The 19,061-nt window shown below is 37.1% G+C and overlaps 1 protein-coding gene across 4 annotated transcripts in view; it reads left to right on the top strand.

Annotated features, from left to right (window-relative positions):
• The window catches only part of pard6gb (par-6 family cell polarity regulator gamma b), a 182,695-nt gene that overhangs the window by 86,305 nt on the left and 77,329 nt on the right, over positions 1 to 19,061 (top strand). For 3 of the 4 annotated variants that reach the window (XM_048201148.1, XM_048201147.1, XM_048201150.1), the window contains one exon: positions 4,597 to 4,678. The exons of the other annotated variant lie outside the window; for it this stretch is intronic. The gene's annotated coding sequence lies outside the window, so the exon portion shown is untranslated. The remainder of the gene's footprint in view (positions 1 to 4,596; positions 4,679 to 19,061) is intronic. 4 annotated transcript variants of the gene reach the window in all.

Genomic DNA, 19,061 nt, shown 5'->3' with positions numbered 1-19,061 from the left:
TATAAACTGCATAGGCTATAGCTTGTTTGTCTACAGTTCAGAAAGGCAGTTTAAAATCTAAAAGGCAGTTTATATTATAATTAAATTATAGATAAAAAAAACAAACAAAAGCAATCTAGATGTTAACATTATCTGTTGCATAGGAACACACACATTCACTTCTCTTAAAACAGTAACTGTAATTGATATTACTGACAGCACACATATTCAACTAATCATCAATAAAATGATCACCCAGTGTTGTGGTTCGGCCAAATAGAACATTTACTTGCATTTGACACAGTCAATTTCATCAATTAAATTTCATGCCCTGGTTTGGTGCACAAATGCCCATCTCACCACTGTTTCTTCATTTACTCTGTCTAGTAATGCATATAGATCTGCTCTCTATCACGTGCTGGAAGAAATTTGATTGGTGCAGAATCTTTAAGTGGTTGTAGTAAGAAGAAAATCTGTTTTAGACTAATTAAGTTCCGTTATGATGGGAAAATAACTAGATTTATTTTACATTGTCTTGATATTTGGCGTGAAATTTAGTCAGACAGTGTGAGACAGAACTCAGAATTGTGTGTCTCGTGCCAAAGTGTGTTGGCAATCCTGTATATAGAGTCTGAAGCAAAGCATGCTGGGAACTAGAAGTTTTCAGTTTAAGCATAATATAATCAGTTATTGTTCACATAACATTTTTCTAGTAAGTGCAATGAACTTACAGTAATAATTGAGTCAAATTAACTTGTTTCATTTAGTATTTTCAACTGTTAGGTTTATGCTGGTCGAAACAAAGTTTGACATTTTTTTATATATTTCACTTGAAGCAATTACTACATAAATATGATAGTTTTGTCTCAAAAAGGTTTTTTTCTCCTATCAAAGTCAATAAACAGCAGGTTTCCATTGTGACAACTTAAACCAGATAGTGTGACAGCATGCCCCAATATATGATTTCTTGAGGTCTGTGTCTACAGAAACTTTAAGAACCCAACTTTGAAAAATATCATTGGAGTAGAAAATGACAACTGTCTCCCTTATACTTATTTGAAGCTCTAAACAAAATATCCCCCACCGTTCTCTTGTTTGCCCTCAATAACATCATTTCTTTTCCTTTAATAAATTTCAAACCAATGGGGGAAAAAAATAAGACCAGCATGCTGTCAAACAAGCATGAAAGCTCTCTAGCTCCTAAACCTGCAATCTACCCTACTGTGATCATCAGATGTGTGGCAAACACAAAGGTGCTTTAATCTGTCTGTAAAACAACAGCAATAGTTGACAACTGACAACAAAATCAGTCTACAGAATGTTTTTCTGTCTGTATTGTATTTGTTGTCACTTTAGTCAATGAATAGACTTCATTAAAGCACTTCTGGGCCAAATATGCTGTTATAAATAAAAACTAGAACAGTGTGTCAGTAGAAAACAAAAGACGTTTGTCACTGTCTATGAATAGTTTGTAAACCATTGAAATGGTTCACTTTGTACTGCTGTCCTAAATGCTGCATTCTAACATCTAGACTACATCAAACACATCCTTAGCAATCCATCATGTTATCAACACCATGACAAAGGGTGCGCTCAGTGTCACATGGAGAGAAACGTCCAAATAAAACCCAACAAAAGATGTCTTATTCAGTTGGATATATTTTATAAGTGCTTGTTTACAAAAATAGTGTGTTGAAACCTCTTTTGGAGTGTATGCTAAGCTTTTTCTGTGTCAAAGCATGAGTGGTATTAATTACGTCAGCTGGGCTCTTGAAGTGGGGTGAGAAACCTCAGGAATGCTCAGCACCTTCAAACGCTGTGCCTTCCCTTTACTCTGAACTCAAGTGGTCCGCATGTGAGATTGAAGAAAACTACATTTGTTTGGCATAGAGAGGACTGCATGGTTTAAAGAGTGGAGAGAAAGTTTTTAAAGGAGGCTGAGAGGGGGTGGACAGCCATTGGGGTTCAGCAGGGGTCTTTATGGTATGGGAGACTCTGGAAGTCATTAAGGTGGAGTGAGATTTGGTTTGAAAAGCATGACTGCTTTATCGCTACCCAGGGTTAATTAAGCAAGGCTGGAATGTCAGTTCAGACAACCCCCCCACCCCATTGAGTAGTTGTAGTCAGAACCACAAAGGAGCCTTTCAAGAGGACCAGTGCAGTATGCTGATGAATCGCTTCATTTGAACAACATCGGTGCTTGCTAACATGTTTACGGCTGTTGAAAGTTTAAACACGCAGTTGCGCTAACGTATTGTCATTTGGGCATTATTAGAGAAGCCTGGGGCAATGTAGTTCACAAAGGTGCCGAAAAGTAAAACTAAATCTGCCCAGACTCACAGAGTCTGTAAATATTTGACCTGCCTTTATAAAGAAAGGCTTTTAGTTTGTGTTGTTTTGTAACCTGGTCACATGATGTGGCTAATTCAGGTAAACCAGATGATAAATACAACAAAAGAGCCACTTATCATTCATTTGAGGGTCCACAAGAATAGAGTTTTTTAAAGGGGTCATGACATGAGAAATCAAATTTGCCTATATCTTTTGACATATAAGAGATGTTTGTACCATAGGTTGTTTGCACATCACTGCTGTGGTGCAAAATGCGGCTGGAGGGCAGAAAGTGATTTTTCTATTTAGGAATTGCTATTAAATACTCAAACTCAAAAGGAGCTTTTATCGCTTACGTAACTTCTTTTATGTATAGTTTTTTTTACTTTAAATTGTTGTCACCTTTATGCGTTTATGCTCATTCACAAGCCGAGTGGGAGTCATACTGGCAAATGTGATGTTAATTATTAAACCAAACAAAATACGAAACTTTCAGAAACACTCAGCGATGTGATTATTTTATTGAGTGATAGGCAGTGGGTTCAATTAGTGACATTATTAGATTTGCTGTACAATGTCTTCCCGTCACCTCCTCAAACTGCTTCTCTAAGTGTTTTTGAAGAAAAGGTGAACATTGTATTACACCATCCAGTTTTTTTCCCTGAACAATGATGTGAGTTCCTATTGCAATTCTCTATTTAGCATGAATGACCTACAATGGCGGTATTTTTTACAATCATGACAGAAAATGAAAATACTGCCCTAACGCCCTCCATGGCAGGCAAGTCTTTCAATTTAGTCGAAAAATCGCTCCTCTTCATAACATAAGGATCATGTCCAACATACTGTATGTGGTGATTTTTTGTTTATATCTATCTTTTGAAACAGTGTCTGAACTGCTACAATACGGACTTTCCTCTATGTCTTCCATTCTGTTTCTTTACTTCCTGCCCTCCAGCTAAATTTTGCGCGTCATCAGAACCATGTGATTGCAAACAAGCTACTGTCTCTGTACAGACTTCAGAAGGATCCTAGCTTCAGAAACAAATGGATAGTTTATTTTAATGGCGTCCCATATCATGAATGGGCTAAAATTCACTTTCCTTTAAGCTATTTTTTAAATGTATTTATTTAGCAAAAATAAATAAAAATATGTAAACTATTTATACAGTAAAATTAGTCAAATTAATACAAACTATTTGTTTATTTAGGGTTTTTTTATTTTTATTTGAAGAATTATGAGTTTGAAAATTGGCCAGATGAAACCTGAAAACATAATTGACATGTTTCATTTAATAAACCAGTGACCCAAAGCATTATAAATAATGCAACTTAAATATTACATGTCCCACAGTGTTGTGTGTGTCACCTAAACTAAATCAAATATCTTACTCTAGATATAAGTGGTTAATTATTCACCTCCTCTACTTTCTCAGTGTGCACTTGTTTTGCACTTAAAAGAGGAAGTTCCAAAGGCGTTTTTACACTGCATTGATGCTGTGTTGTTGCACGAGCTGTGTGAAAATAGCAACATTCACATCAAGTGGAACTTTACCACACTGTTTAACACTAATGCACAGCCTGGGGCAGGGGTTCATTTGACATAATTAAAGATGCTGCTGCCTAATTAGCTGTGGTTAACGCTGATCTTATGTGTTTGCATTTGTTTGCAGTTTGCTTAGCTACATAGTTGAGTCAATCCATTTAGCTTAGTTTTTAGACTTAGTTAACACTACTTTTCTAAACAGTCAGACGTATGGTAAAATGGGGCACTTTTTACTTGGCTCTTTGGCGAGGAATCATCCACCTACACTCTTAAAAGTAAAGTTGTTCTTTATTGTCAACAATGTTTCCATGAAGAACTTTTGTCATTCGTGAGCCTTTCCATTGTACAAAAGGTTATGTGTATTGGAAAAAAGGTTCTTCAGATTACTGAAAAGATTCCTTTAAGAACTCTTCACTGAAAAGTACTTCTATGGCATGTAAAAACCCATTTTAGAACATTTAGCCACCAAAACACCTTGGCAACCACTAACAACAAAACAGAAAACCTTAGCAACTATATAGCAACATTCTGGAAACCACATAAAACATCATTGTGGCGAGATTTGCATGGAAAAACACCACTTCCTTTTCTTCAGAAATGTAAAAAAAAAAAAAAAAAAAAATCAATTTATACTTCAAGTTTATTCAAACACCATTGTGATGCAAAACTGTGAAATGTGCTACATAAAAATACACAGATCATTCATTTACTTCATTTTCCCTGCTGTCACCCTTCATCAGGTTGTCATGGTGTGAAAGGAAGAGGCTGACCATACTTCCTGCAGCAGCCCAACAAAGGAAATGAGGTCACAGCCTCAGCCTGGTGAGGAAACACCGCTGTATTATTAAAAATGAGTATGGCTGTTTCTGGATTTGAACCTAAACCATGTGTGAATTAAACACAAAAATAAGGCATTCCCTCAGCTAATCCCTTCAAGCCACACGCTGTTTGTAAAATGTTATCAGGTAGACAAAATGTTGGAGTTTATGTGTGAAGCATTGCTTCTGTCACCCTGGAGATGATGCTAGTTAGGCAGTCAAAAGGGCCCAGGGATAAGTGACAATACAAGGCGTTAGCTGAACTGAATTAATGAGATTTTCACAGTTATTATAACCAGCCCCGCACAGCCAGTTACAAAACGCAAGCTACACTCGCTACCGTTTGACAACAAAATTAGGAACAGCCCCCAAATGTCTCTCCTGCTCACACTCTTTCTTGCTTTATTTCTGTTTTTCACTGTTTCAGACAGACAAACAATTACAGATACATATGCCTACTGTGAAGAAACAGGAAACAGAGAGTGCAAAAGGGTGAATCTCACAAAACCTGTCAAAAACATGCCTGGGACATTGTTTCATCCCAAAATCAAAAGGAGAGAAAAAAAAAAAATAGGAAATTGTATTTTTCTTAAAGAAAATGAAGGAACATTTCAGGAACATTAAGCATTGATACATTATCTTAAGATTGCAATGACAGTTAAACACATTTCCCACAAATTCTCATTACCACAATGTGGTAAATATCATTCTCATGTAAAGTGAAACAATTATATTACAATAGAAAAATTGTACATACATTTATGTAAAGGGTTAGTTCACCCAAAAATGAAATTTCTGTCATTTATTACTCACCCTCATCTCGCTCCACACCCGTAAGACTTCCGTTCATCTTCGGAACACAAATTAAGATATTTTTGATTAAATCAAGTTTTTTTATCCTTCATTAATTGAAAGGAACAAAATTACCACATTCAATGTCCAGAAAAGTTAAATTGTTAAAATTGTCAATGTGACTATAGTGGTTTAACTTTAATGTTATGAAGCGACGAGAACACTTTTTGTGCACAAAAATAAAACAAAACAAAAATAACAACTTTATTCAACAAATTCGTCTCTCCCCCATGCTATTTTCATTGCATCGCTTCCAGGTTCTACATCCGAACGCGGGCTCAGTATTGGCCGGCGCTGTTCACATGAGCAGCATGAGGCATGTGTGTGATGTTGATGCAGGACACAGTATACACAGTATATATATATATATATATATATATATATATATATATATATATATATATGTATATACACTTGAATTTTTGATAGATAGATTTTTATTTATAATTTATTGTTTGTTATTGTTGGATTGTGGGACGAGAAATTGGAAAAAACATTTTACTACATTACATCACACGTATGTAATATGACAAATAAAGAACCTTGAACTTGAACCTTGAAATGTGAGCACGATTTTCCCTCAAAAAGCAATATAGCAAAATTGAGACCTATTATTTCATTACTATGAAGAAAATCTGGGTGACATAGATCTGCTGGAGTTCATAAGAATTTTATGAAGCCTCACCCAGGATGACAAATATTAATGTCCATTTTCATTGGTTCAGCTCCAGCAAACTCTGCGTGTAATGTATGGAAAATAATCGCACATTTTCCCTTCAGAATGGAATTACTGGCTCAAAATAGGTTGACTGTGGTCAGTTAGTTACTGTTGGTTGAAAGCAATTACTCTTGGAAATAAATCTGACAGCTTACTAAATCAAATAAAACACTCTTTTTCCTCCTGCCAAATGTATAAAAATTAATGTGTCAGTACAGGCAGACGTCAACTACCCATTTATTGGATTGTTGACATGAAATGTCAAGCAGTGCCTTGTAGTGTGTTATGCTATTTATTAAGCATTTACTAATTTTCTTTTTTTTTAATGACCCCATATTAATATTAATATTGAAAAAATGGTGACCAGCACTTAAAATATACACTTTAATTTATACATTGGAAATTGGATATCATTGAGCATTATCATTAATGAAAGAGTTTGTTCAGTGTCTTTGTAAAGGCTATTCCACAATTAGCATTTTCTCTTTTGTTTTCTTGCCATAAAATGGAACTAAATGTGTTAACTATAAAAGAAAATCATGGCATTAATTACAGTTAATTATTTTAATCTGCTAATTTGTGGTTTATAGATTTAACACAGCAAAACTGAAATCTTTCCAAGCAAGTACCCCCTGCGGTATGCATAGCCCCGGGTGGGAATGACTCTTTTAGAAACTTTGCTTTGTATGGCACTGAGACGAAAACAAAACTGTACAAAGAAGATGTATAACTCCACTCTGTCAACATCACATTCAAATATTAGCATTTTTTCTCTCTTTTCCCCACATCTCCTTTTTCCCTTCATCTTTTACCTCCCCAATCCATCCATTTTTCATTCAGAATTCCTCTTGACACAAAAAATAGGGGTCCCTTTAGCTCCCCTGACGACCTGAGCCCTCCGGAGAATCTGTGAGGTCAGAGGGCACGACCCTGTCACCGTGGAAACGCCACTCTCACAGCAAGCGTTCCCAGGCGTGTGAGGTTACGCAGCCTCTTTGCGCAGTGTAAGGTGTAGCCTCACTCTGCATATGTTTGACAATGTGGCCTTATTTAGGGGTTCCTCTCACACCAAACCATTAATTCTCTTTAATTAGCTCTAGCTGTCCACTCCAGAAAGCCTCAGACATAACAAGAGCTTTTAGGCAGAAGAAAAGAGAAAAGAGGGGGGTGTTGTTTCAAGCGCAAAAAAGACATAGTCTGGCAGTCATGTGACAGGCCTCACGTATCTGAAGTGATATATGACTTTCAATATAACTTGCATGTTGATTTTTAATAGGATAAAGTCATGGGGAGACTGTTTACTCCAGGATGTTTTTCTATTGAGATTATAATTTTTAAAAAAAATTGAGTAGATCAATGTTTGTGTAGTCAGGTTGAAATCTGCCTTCATTATAAAAAGTTTGGGGTCAGCACATTTTTCTTAATATATATAATTTATTTAAAATTAATACTTTTACTCAGTGAGGATGCCTTAAATTGTTCTTTTGAACTTTCTATTCATCAAAGAATCCTGAAACTTGCACAATTGCACAAAAATATTTCAACATTCACTGATGTTTTTTGAACAGCAAGAATGGTTTCTGAAGGATCATGTGACACTGAAGACTGGAGTAATGATGCTAAAAAATTCAGATTTGCCATCGCAGGAATAAATTACATTTTTAAATGGGCGGATCATTTATAGCCTTTTCTCACAGCAGTTGCAATAATTAAACTTATATTGATGGTGGATTGTATAGTATGACAAATTAACGTTAGTGATTAGACTGTACAGAAATTGAAATCTACAGGTAATGCTAATACTCACTAAATACACATAGTCACACAATGCTGATGTTGTTAACATTAACAATTTGAGAGCAAAGTATAACAATAATAATAAATTGCACGGTTTGACGTGATATTGTCACATAACGGCACAGAGACAAGAAGGTAAGATCCAAATGCAGCTTTAATGGGGTAATCCAACACGTAATCCATAAACAGGCAAGGGTCAAAATCCACAGAGCAGTCCAAACAGAAAACAAAGAAAACAAACAGAGAAACCGGTGACCATAAATGAAACCACGATAACAAAAGGAGAAACAAACCAGATAAAATAGACAGACACTAATGAACATAACACAAGACAGCTGGGTGCAATGAAGAGGTAATGAGTCCGGGAAGTGAGTTCTAGGAAATGAAGTCCAAGTGTAGAAAACAAGAGTCCGGGTTGGAGTGCCCTCTAGTGGCTGATTAGGGCACTCCCACTAGTGATCATGGCAGTACCCCCCCTCAAAGGAGCGGCTACCAGACGCCCCACCAGACAAAACAAAAAACAAAACTCTCAGGAGGGAGGTGGACTGGAGGAGGACCAGGGGGAGGGATGGTGGGCCAGGTCCAGAGTCCCCAACTGAAGGCCAGGGGGGAGGGGGGGAACAGACCATGGAGGCTCTAGTGGGGTCGGAGTCCTGGCTGAGTGCCAGGGCGGTGCTGAGGAACTGACCAAGCGGGTTCCAGCAGGTCTAGAGTCCTGGCTGAGTGCCAGTGCTGGAGGAACTGACCAGGAGGGCTTCAGCGGGTCAGACGGCCTGGGCAGCGGCGGCAGGGCAGAAGGTCTGGGCGGTGGCGGCAGGGCAGAAGGCTTGGATGGCGGCGGCAGGGCAGATGACCTGAGCGGCGGCGGCAGGGCAGAAAGCTTGGGTGGCGCTGGCAGGGCAGACCAAGGGACCTCCGTGGCTGTATTAGGAGGAGCGGGCCACTCGGTGACGGCCTCCGGGGCCGTATCAGGGAGACCTGACAACTCTGGCACGGCAGCGGCCTGCTCTGGGGCGACAGCGGGCTGCTCTGGGACTGCAGTGGGCTCGGGCTGCTCCGGGACGGCAGCAGGCTCGGGCTGGCAGACTGGTCCGTGGTCAAGGGAACTTAAGTGCACTCTCCAGGCACGTAGAACAGCCAAAACATAAAAGGCGAAGACAGCCCTCTTGGCCATGACGGGACTGACAGGAAGGGAGCAGACTCTGACAAGGCCTCCGGGCCTTGAGGGATGGAGGAAGCCTTCCTTCTCCTCTTCCTCCTTTTACGTGAGTGAGGCGGTGACTCTGTACCCACCTCCTCTGTGGGCTCTGGAGCGAACTCACGGACTGGAGCGGTCTCTAGAGCGGACTCACTGGCTGGAGTGGGCTCACGGGCTGGAGCGGGCTCAGAAGCGGACTCACAGGCTGGAGCGGACTCACAGGCTGGAGCGGACTTACTGGCTGGAGCGGGCTCACGGGCTGGAGCGGACTCACGGCTGGAGCGGACTCACGGGCTGGAGCAGGCTCTGGAGGGGACTCCTTGGCTTTCCTCTTTCTCCTTACCCTGTGCCACCCAGTGGAATTTTGGAGACCAGGGTCTTGACTCAGAGAGGGAATGTCTCTATGGTAGGGTTCTGGTTGACCAGGTGTTGCCCACTTGCTTCTATGGCTGAGATAATTGACAAAGCAACAAAAATCCAGGATCTGAAGCCCTTCCAACTCCCATTGAGGCAGAGAGTCATCGAGGCATTTATTAAAAATCTCCTTTAGCGCATCACCATTATACTTTAGCTCAAATGTCCAAAAAATCTGGGCAAAACACCCTACCTCCCATCCCTCCTATCTTAGAGCCACCAGCGCCCGAAGTCGAGCCATCCGCTTCCCCACGGTGACTGGAGGAACAATCCGAAAACTCATGCTGCTGGATCTAAGTGTGATCGTGGTTTCTGTCATGTAACGGCACTCCCACTAGTGATCATGACAGATATGAGCTAAGTGATCATTAGATTTAATCACCATTAGCAGCGCGATTTATTGTAATACTTTCTTTTCCTTAATCAGAACAAAAATAGCAGACATGTTTACCTACTTGTTCAGATGACATTTTCTGGTTCAAATTCTTATTTTGGTCATACTTCCAATACTTCAATCTGTGATTCCGAAGTACAGTATCCACACCAATGTGGTGATTGACAGCAAACATTAGATTCATCCGTGCTGAGGAGCCGTGTCGAGGCACAACGCACTTAAAGATAATAATTCGGCAAACAACTGCAATTCCAGGTTTCAAACAAAGATGGCGACAAAGAGGCAAAATTACGGACTGCAGCTTTAATTTAGATGAACTTAAGTTTAACTGAAACTGGACTGGGATTTCTATTTCCCAGCATGTTTTGCTCGTGGCACTCGAAAGGGAGAGGAAATGCTAAAATTAAGTGTTATATAATACTTTTGTACAAGATTAATGTTTAGTATAGAGATTTAGTAGTTATTAATGTTTTGTTATGCTAATTTAGAAGAGTTTCTGTTAATGTGGGTTTTTGGAGAGTTACCATCATGGTGACAAGTGGTGCATGCAGCTTGCTTTGAGAGCTAACTAAGCTAAGTTTACACTAATACAAATATTCACAATGAGGTTAAATATATGAATTAGTGTACTCAAACATTTCAAGTTAAGAACAATTAAAACTTAAACTTTGAATTTCTTAATTTAAAAAATTTGAGGCAACTAATTACCTCAATTTTTTTTTTTTTTTTTTTTTTTGAGACTTATTCGGGTTTACAGTGTATAAAATATATGTTTTTACTGAATTTTTGATCAAATAAATGCAGCCTTGGAGATTCTAGGATTTTTGTAAATTTAGTTTGGAGACTGCAGCAGTTTTGAATTGTGCTGGACACCAACATAGAAAATTGCTGCTGGAGAAAACACACATTTGTTTGACTGGACTTTTGACTCATAACTTTATAGAACCCTTGTGACAACTTCTCAATATGGCAACTAGCCCCATTCCTCCATCCTTCAATATTTTCCAGAAGGATGACTCATTTTCCTGTCATTAGACAGTAATTCCAGTGAATTAATCTCATTGTGACCCATTACCAATTATGGACAGAAATAGACATCTTTCTTATTTCACTGTCTGTTTCACTTCTATGCAGATGTGCACAGCTGGCCCAACGGTTTAACATTGTATCTCATTGTATCAGAGTCTTTTTGCAAATGTGTGTGGTCAGCCACGTGAGCACCACCCCTCCCAAAACCACAATGGCCATCCACAGCTGATCATGTGACTCTTGGTATATTAGTCTATTCAAATATAATAATCTTATTTTAATACCTTCTTAGAACAAGTGAATACAGGCAGCTGTTACAATAAAAATAAAAGAACATGAAATTAAATGAGAGGTTTGTGGCTTTTTGTTCATGTGTGTTAGCATTATATACTGGTGCATTCAAAAAAGTTAGGGTTAGGGTTATAGGGTGACTTTTTTCAGTTGCATGTTTATACAGTCTTTCTCTTTCTCTCTCCAGGAAAACAAAGCACATGACTCATCCTGTACTACACATATTTTAATCCAATCAAATACTCTCAATAATTTCCCTCCCTCTAACACTGTATTCACATGGGGCGTCGGCATTAACGCTTGACGGAGGGCGTGGCTGAAGCTTGTGCTGACACGACCGTTATAGTGATAACAGCCAATCACATTACTTTCCGGTGTTGCATAAACACAATTGGCTAGCGACTGCTCTGGAGTGTTTGCATAAGGTGATCTGATTGGCTGACGCCTGCGTTGGCACTTGAAAAGTTGAGAAATCTTCAACTTCTGCCACTTGCAACGCAAGTGAAGCGCCACAACGGAACCCACAATTCAGTTCGGCAATGCATGACGTCACTCAAAGTAAACGAGAAGCTTTAACGCCGACGCCCCATGTGAATGCAGCATTACATCATCTGCAATTAACTAAGTATCAGTGTTCTCACTTTTAACTAAAAATAAAATGATTTAAAATTTGTTTTTGTTGATTTAAATTTAAAATAATATCAGAAGGTAAATATTACATGAAAAACGTGGCCTTGTCAACTAATTAAAATAATATACAATAAATAAAATAAAGTACTAAAATTACTCAAATTTAAACTAAAATATTAAAATAACATTGGCAAGTTTCAAATACTAGGCTGTTGTTTTTAACAGAAGATTTGTCAAAGAAAATATGTCAAACCCTAACATCTGGTTTCAACAAGGAATATTTGTCAACACAGAAAAGAAAACTCATTAAGCGGTTTCATGTGGTCTTTAAAGAGCTATTTATGTTTGATCTAACCCTTAAAACTACTTTCACATGGTATTGATTTAGTCATATTAAATTACATGTAGGATACAGAGACAGCTGAAAGCGCACTCTGTATACTTTCTTTATTTCATAAAAACACAAGGTTTTGTTTTTATTGTGAGTGTACACAAATAAAAGTAGACCCTTTATAGTTTATAATGGTGTCTTACACTTATCTATATGGCCAAAAATGACTATGTATTTTAATTTGTTTCTGCTGAGGAAAAAAATCCAGCAGAACGTGCCGGCGTGTTCGCCTTGCTCAGAGGGTTAATAAAAGCTTTTAATTTACATGTTACCACATGAAGCATATTTTTTGGTTCCCTGAAAAAAAGAAGCATTACAGCATGTGCTGAATTAAAATAACTAAGTGCTCTGCTATTTAGCAGCATGTACAACATTGAGAGCCATGAACCTGCTGTACAGACACAGACAGAAAATGTCTTATATCAAATCTGTACTTTTGTGTGAGAGCACGAGCGATTGGTCTCACTGCTCATATCTCGGGCTGATTCATGCTGCCTCATTGCGGGGGTTTGGAAGGACAGATGGCCGCTGTGGGAGAGAGAGGAAAGAGTCTTGCGGGTGGAGGAGGATCTGTCCACCTCTCTCCCTCTCGCTGCCAACACCGTCAGTCATGAAACAACCCCCCCACCCCCCCCGTTCAAGCACAGCCTACATTAGAAACATTTCACCGTGAGTGACAGAGGCGCGTTTGCCGTACGGGTTTGTCCATCTACTCCCACTGAGTGCACATAAAAGGATTAAGGAGTTGCGTTTTTATGTTCATTCTCAAGACAATTGGAGATGATGATTGAACTTGTGGTGACCCTGATGTGTAGAAAACGCCTCATCGTTTATTTTCTTTGCAGTTGAGCTTTACTGGCCTTGGCGTCCTATCTTAAGTGGTACAGAGACCTTTAAATAATTGTCAATCTGGCACACTGCACACTGCTTTGTGGGGCCACAGCAGTAAGTAACACACTCTTTATCAAGCACCTAAAATCATATGTGTCTCAGTTAATAGCCTTTAATTAGCTCTGTTATCAGAGCACAGACTTCCCAAGAAGAAACAGGTCAAAAGATGTACCCTTAGAAACAAGAACTTTAGCTTTTGTGATAACAATTTTTAGTAACAGTAAAGTCTCATTTGTTTACATAAGTTAATGTGTTAACTTAAATTAAGTAACAATGAGCAATGTATTTTTACAGCATTTATTAACCTTTGTAAATGTTAGTTAGTAAAAATGTTCATGTTATTTCACAGTGCATTAACTAATGTTAACAGATACAACGTTTGAACTTGAAATGTATTAGTAAATGCTAAGATTAACATTATTAGGGATTAATAAATGTTGTAAAAATATATTGTTCATTGTTTGAAGCAACAAAAATCTGTTGTTAATTGTTAGTTCATGTTAACAATAACAAATTAAACCTTATTGTAAAGTGTTAACATTTTTATTTTATAGGGATTTATCCAAATAATAAATAAATGAAAATAGATCTTTTCGGTCATCATTTACACACACTTATGTTTTTCCAAACCTGAATGATGACTTATTTTGTGGAATACAAAAAGTGATATTTTGCAGAATGTATGTGCTGCTCTTTTCCATTCAATGAAAGTGAATGGGGACTGGAGCTGAAAAGTTCTGTTAACTAAAACTTAAAAAAAATATATATATATATTTTTGTTAATTGGATTAAAGCTAAAATAAAAATACAAATATTAGATGAAAAACTTAGAAGTACGGAAGAGGATTAGGGCCAAGCAATAATAAAAAAATAAAACCATCTCGAGATTAAAGTTGTTAAATTTCGAGAAAAAAAATTGTTAAATTTCCGGAAAAAAAGTCGAAATAAAATGTTGAGAATAAAGTCATTAAATTACAAGAAAAAAAGTCATTAAATTATGAGAACAAATTCGTTAAATTTCGAGAAAAATGTCGAGATAAAATGTTGAGAATAAACTCATTAAATGATGAGAAAAAAAGTCGTTAAATTATGAGAACAAATTCGTAATTCAAATTTCGAGTTTTTTCTCGAAATTTAACAACGTTAATCTCGAGATGGTTTTATTTTTTTATTATTGCTTGGCCCTAATCCTCTTCCGTATAGAAGACATTAGAAATGTTGCCTTGGAAATAAGTTAACAGGAAAAAGCTAAAACTGAACTGAAACTAAAACTGAAATAAAAATAAATTAAACCTAAATGGTGATATTTAAAAATAATAAAATATTACAAAAGCACAAAACATAGTTACTGAAAATTAAAATAAATTAAAATGCAAACTGAAAAATATAAAAATAATCATTCAAAATAGTAATACATATAAATAATACTAAAACAACACTGTTACAAGGTAGTCCATATGATTTGTGTGCTTTATTTCAAGTCAAGAATTTATTTGATATCTGCTGTAGCTCTTAAATTTCATTTGTACATCCGGCCTATGTAGGCCTACTTTAAATCTGGTGCATCATGATGAGTTACATTCAAATTAGGGCTGTCCACGTGTTTAACGTGTTTAATTCACTCATAATACACTTGTGTGATTAATTCAAAATCATTAACGCGTTAAAATAATTTAAAGCAAATAACGCAAAGAAATTAATGAAGCACGCAAAATTGTGGCATTAATATGTCACGCATGATCTTGGGAGTCAGGAGTTTATCACACTAAGCATCTACAATGGTTCAAGCACCTGTAACCCTGGTAGTTGGAAATTTCTATTCTATTGTGTGTGTGTGTGTGTGTGTGTGTGTGTGTGTGTGTGTGTGTGTGTGTGTGTGTGTGTGTGTGTGTGTGTGTGTGTGTTCTTTGGTGTGCATAAATGTATGAATTATATGGACTTTTAATATAATTTGGTTATTAGGTGTCCTTTTGGAGTCTCCAAGTGTCCTTTTTTGGAAAGACAACTAAATTTACCTTGAAAAAAGCTTAAAAATAGAAAATAGAAAATACAGTTTTGTGAGAATCGTCCTTCAATCTCAGTTTAATTTGCTGGATATTGCAAATGGTGACAAAATAAACATGACAAACAAGATAAATAATGTATGCTTAATTTCACGATAAGTATGTGATTAATCATGTTTAAAAATGTAATCTATTGACAGCCCTAATTAAAAAACAATGAAATTTAAATGGACTGATGTAAAACTTGTCACAACTCATCTTTGAAAATATACATAACTGAGAATTTTAGTGAATAATTATTTCAATTTCAGATTGTTCCTCACTTCAAACTATTGTAAGGCCCATTTTTCATTTTGGAACTTGATGGTGTCCATTTACTTTCATTTTGTAGAGCAGTGTGAACATTCTTCAGAACATCTCCTTTTGTGGTCCACTGAAGAAATTATGATAGAATTTTAACAACATGACAGTCCTTTAAAGAACATGATGCGACATACTCTGATGTGACGTGACTGAGCTTCACTTAACCCTTTCTATATGAGAAAAATACTGAAGTTGACATTGTAAATATGTTTTATACCTATGGGCGAACTGCCAGTATGAATCTCTTTCTCTCGCTGTTCTTCCCCCTTCATAAGCGTACCGGGTGCATTGTGGAAATCCGTTTATGTTGCCCTATCCGGTGAGTGATCTGCGGATAACTTAATTGAATAATTCTATTGAAAACGTGCCATCAGGGAATATAAGGTTTCCCTTTAAATCAGTGAACTTTAATCGGGTAAGTGGAGGCACTTCCTGTTTGGCCTGTGAGCCGTGCAGAGGCAGTGATAGGCTCTTCCTCCCACAGGGCCAGAGGCGGCTTCTCGTTTCTCACACAGGAACACGCTGCTACACATTTTAAAAACCACAGACTAAGACCTTATAATCTACCAGAACTCCAGCATTTGACACGGATTGTGATACAGGTTGTTCAGTGAGAAACAAAAGCAATGTGTTTAGACTGCTCAAACACTCATTTCATGTTTTAATTATTCAATCATAGACTCTTTGAGTAATTTCCTCTTAAGTGGATAAACCAGAATGAAGCTTATGGTTGTAATTAATTTACATTCATTTATAGTTCGTCTGTAGGGGCTGTCATGATTATCGTAAATTCTGACCTATATTGAAACATCACGCAATCAGATGGGATGCCATATGTTCCATTATGGATAATAAAATACTCTGCACCAGGTGTCCCTAAAACCTGTCTCTCCTTATTAGCAGGTATAGGTGATTTAAATTTGTATTATTTCATTTATTTCTTTATTTTTGGAATAGCATGCATAAAAATCTCTATTATCTGACAGATATACAGAAACAGGTGTCCTGAGAAATCACAACTGTCTCTGTAACAGCTCTAGGATAAAAAAAAAAAAGAGTGTCTGCACTCCTTTAGCAAATCAGAAAAACTCTTTTCCTGTCAATCATTTTGAACATTCTATAGTCAAGCGGTGAAGGTTTGACTGCCTTTGTGAAAAAGTGCGCTTAACTGTATTGAATGTTCACTTAGAGTGCACATCAAATCTTAAAAGTATATTAAAAAATGTGCATGCAGATAATAAAAGATTAATGAAATAAAAGGCCACTTAAGTGTACTTAAAGAGAGTACATTTTAATGACTAAGTACACTTTTAAACATTGCACTTTGTAAAATCAAATTAAAAGTATTACTTAAAGTACATTTGAATCATTATGTTTGAATAATCTGTTGTCATGCTTTGAAGAAGTATACTTATTTTGATATGTTTATAACATGCAGCACATGTATAGTACTTGATTATAATTTAACATGAGTATTTTTTGATGTTACTTTTAAAATTACAAATTAAAATTACAAATGTGTAATTACTAATATATTTAATGAAATAAATTAATATAATTGAAACAATGGAAGCATTTATCATACCATTCTGTAGTACACTTTAATATTTCAAAGATGACAGAAGATAATTATGAAATTACATATAAAGATGTCCTACTTAAGTGGGTCAAAAAACACTCTAAAGATGATATATATAATATATTTTCATTTCATTGCAATTAAAATACAATTAAGTGTCCAAAAACATATTCAGTTTGTAATAACACTGAAAGTATGCTAAAGTGTACTTCTTTTTCCACATAGGTGGTTAGCGTTAGCCTCTGCTGGTAGATGTCGTAAGTACACCACCTGGTTCTAAAAAGCATACTGACAGCCTACTATTTTTCCAGGTTTTTATAGACCTCCTTGGTTCTAATTTGCTGACGTGGAGCACAAGGTTTTGGAAATATGTTTGTTGTTAGCAAAACGATGGAAGTTAGCAAAACGTCTGAGATTTATACTACCTTTAGCTCGTCTTTAAAAGGGCTGATCAGCTTCAGCTGCTACACACTGCCTCCCAAATCATGTTATCTGCAGGAAACAGCAATAATGCCTTGCTAATGATAAATTCAATAAAAGTTAGTGCTGCTAGCCCTTTTTTCCTTTACCTGCAACAGCATAAGCAGGTTTGCTAGTCTTAAAAAAAACTCTCAAAATACTCTCTCAAGAGGCAGTCCAAAAGAATTCCTCCACTCACTTGGGTTTATTTTCTGGTGATAGATTTCTGTGTGACATAATTGTGTTAGTCTTTGAGACCCAAACAATGTGGATATTTGATTGTCTTTTTGTTGTACACAGGATGTGCTACGCATGTGCAGCTAAGTGTTATTGCAAGAGGCAGTTCATGTAAATAAAGCCAGAGAAAGATAGAGCCTGCAGTAATTGTGTTCTTTGAAGATCGTGAGATTATGAGACATTAAAATGTGCCGTATTCAAGTACCCTGCGTGTATGTACGCATGAAAGGTTGATGGATCTCTCTCTACCAGTTAACAGGAGCTAGCGTGCAGCGACGGGAAGCAGTGATCAATCGCAGGCAGCCTCTCAGAGTGCATTTATTAACATCTCCCTCGCAAACCAAATTAATCCAGCAGTAATGTGGATTAATGGGCCTGTGCACAAAGCCACAGACAGATTGGGCCTCCGGTGAGCGCAGCCACTGCAGTGCCGTGTATTAACTTCACACACGGCTTCCTTTGTTTCCTGTTTCTGTCGTAGTGTTAAGATCCAATTACTGTGTTTGTGTGGAGTTGAAGAGAGACAGGTGTCCTGCGAAGACAAAAGCTGAAATACTTTAGACAGCTTACTTAGGAGCGGGTTCACTGTTGTTGTTATGACTCCTTAGCACTGTTTTTAGCCACAGCTAGCATTGTAGCATTTGTGTGTGTGTGTGTGTGTGTGTGTGTATGTGTGTGGTCCTAAACCTTACGTAAACATTACATTTTGTCCCCACAAGGATGGTAATACCAGAAATTGTTGACTTTGTGGCGATATTTTTGGTCCCCATGAGGAAATCATCTTATAAATCATAGAAAATAATATTTTTTAAAAATGTAAAAATGCAGAAAGTTTTCTGTGAGGGTTGCGTTTAGGGGTAGGTTTATGGTTAGGGGATAGAATATACAGTTTATACAGTATAAAAATCATTATGTCTATGGAAGTCCCGACAGACTAAAAAATTAAAATAGAAACAATTAGGTAACACTTTACAATAAGGTTCCATTTGTTAACATTAGTCAACATAAACTAACAATGAAAAATACTTCAGTAACACTTTATTTTACAGTGCCGTAGTTACATGTTACTGTACTTACAATAGTAATAACAGTAAATTATGCATAATTACAAGTAACGAACACTAAACCAAACTAACCCTAA

Source organism: Megalobrama amblycephala, linkage group LG9, assembly GCF_018812025.1.
Source record: "Megalobrama amblycephala isolate DHTTF-2021 linkage group LG9, ASM1881202v1, whole genome shotgun sequence".
Classification (NCBI taxonomy): Eukaryota; Metazoa; Chordata; class Actinopteri; order Cypriniformes; family Xenocyprididae; genus Megalobrama; species Megalobrama amblycephala.
Note: the sequence above shows the minus strand (reverse complement) of the source record. Positions and strands in the feature narration are given on the sequence as shown.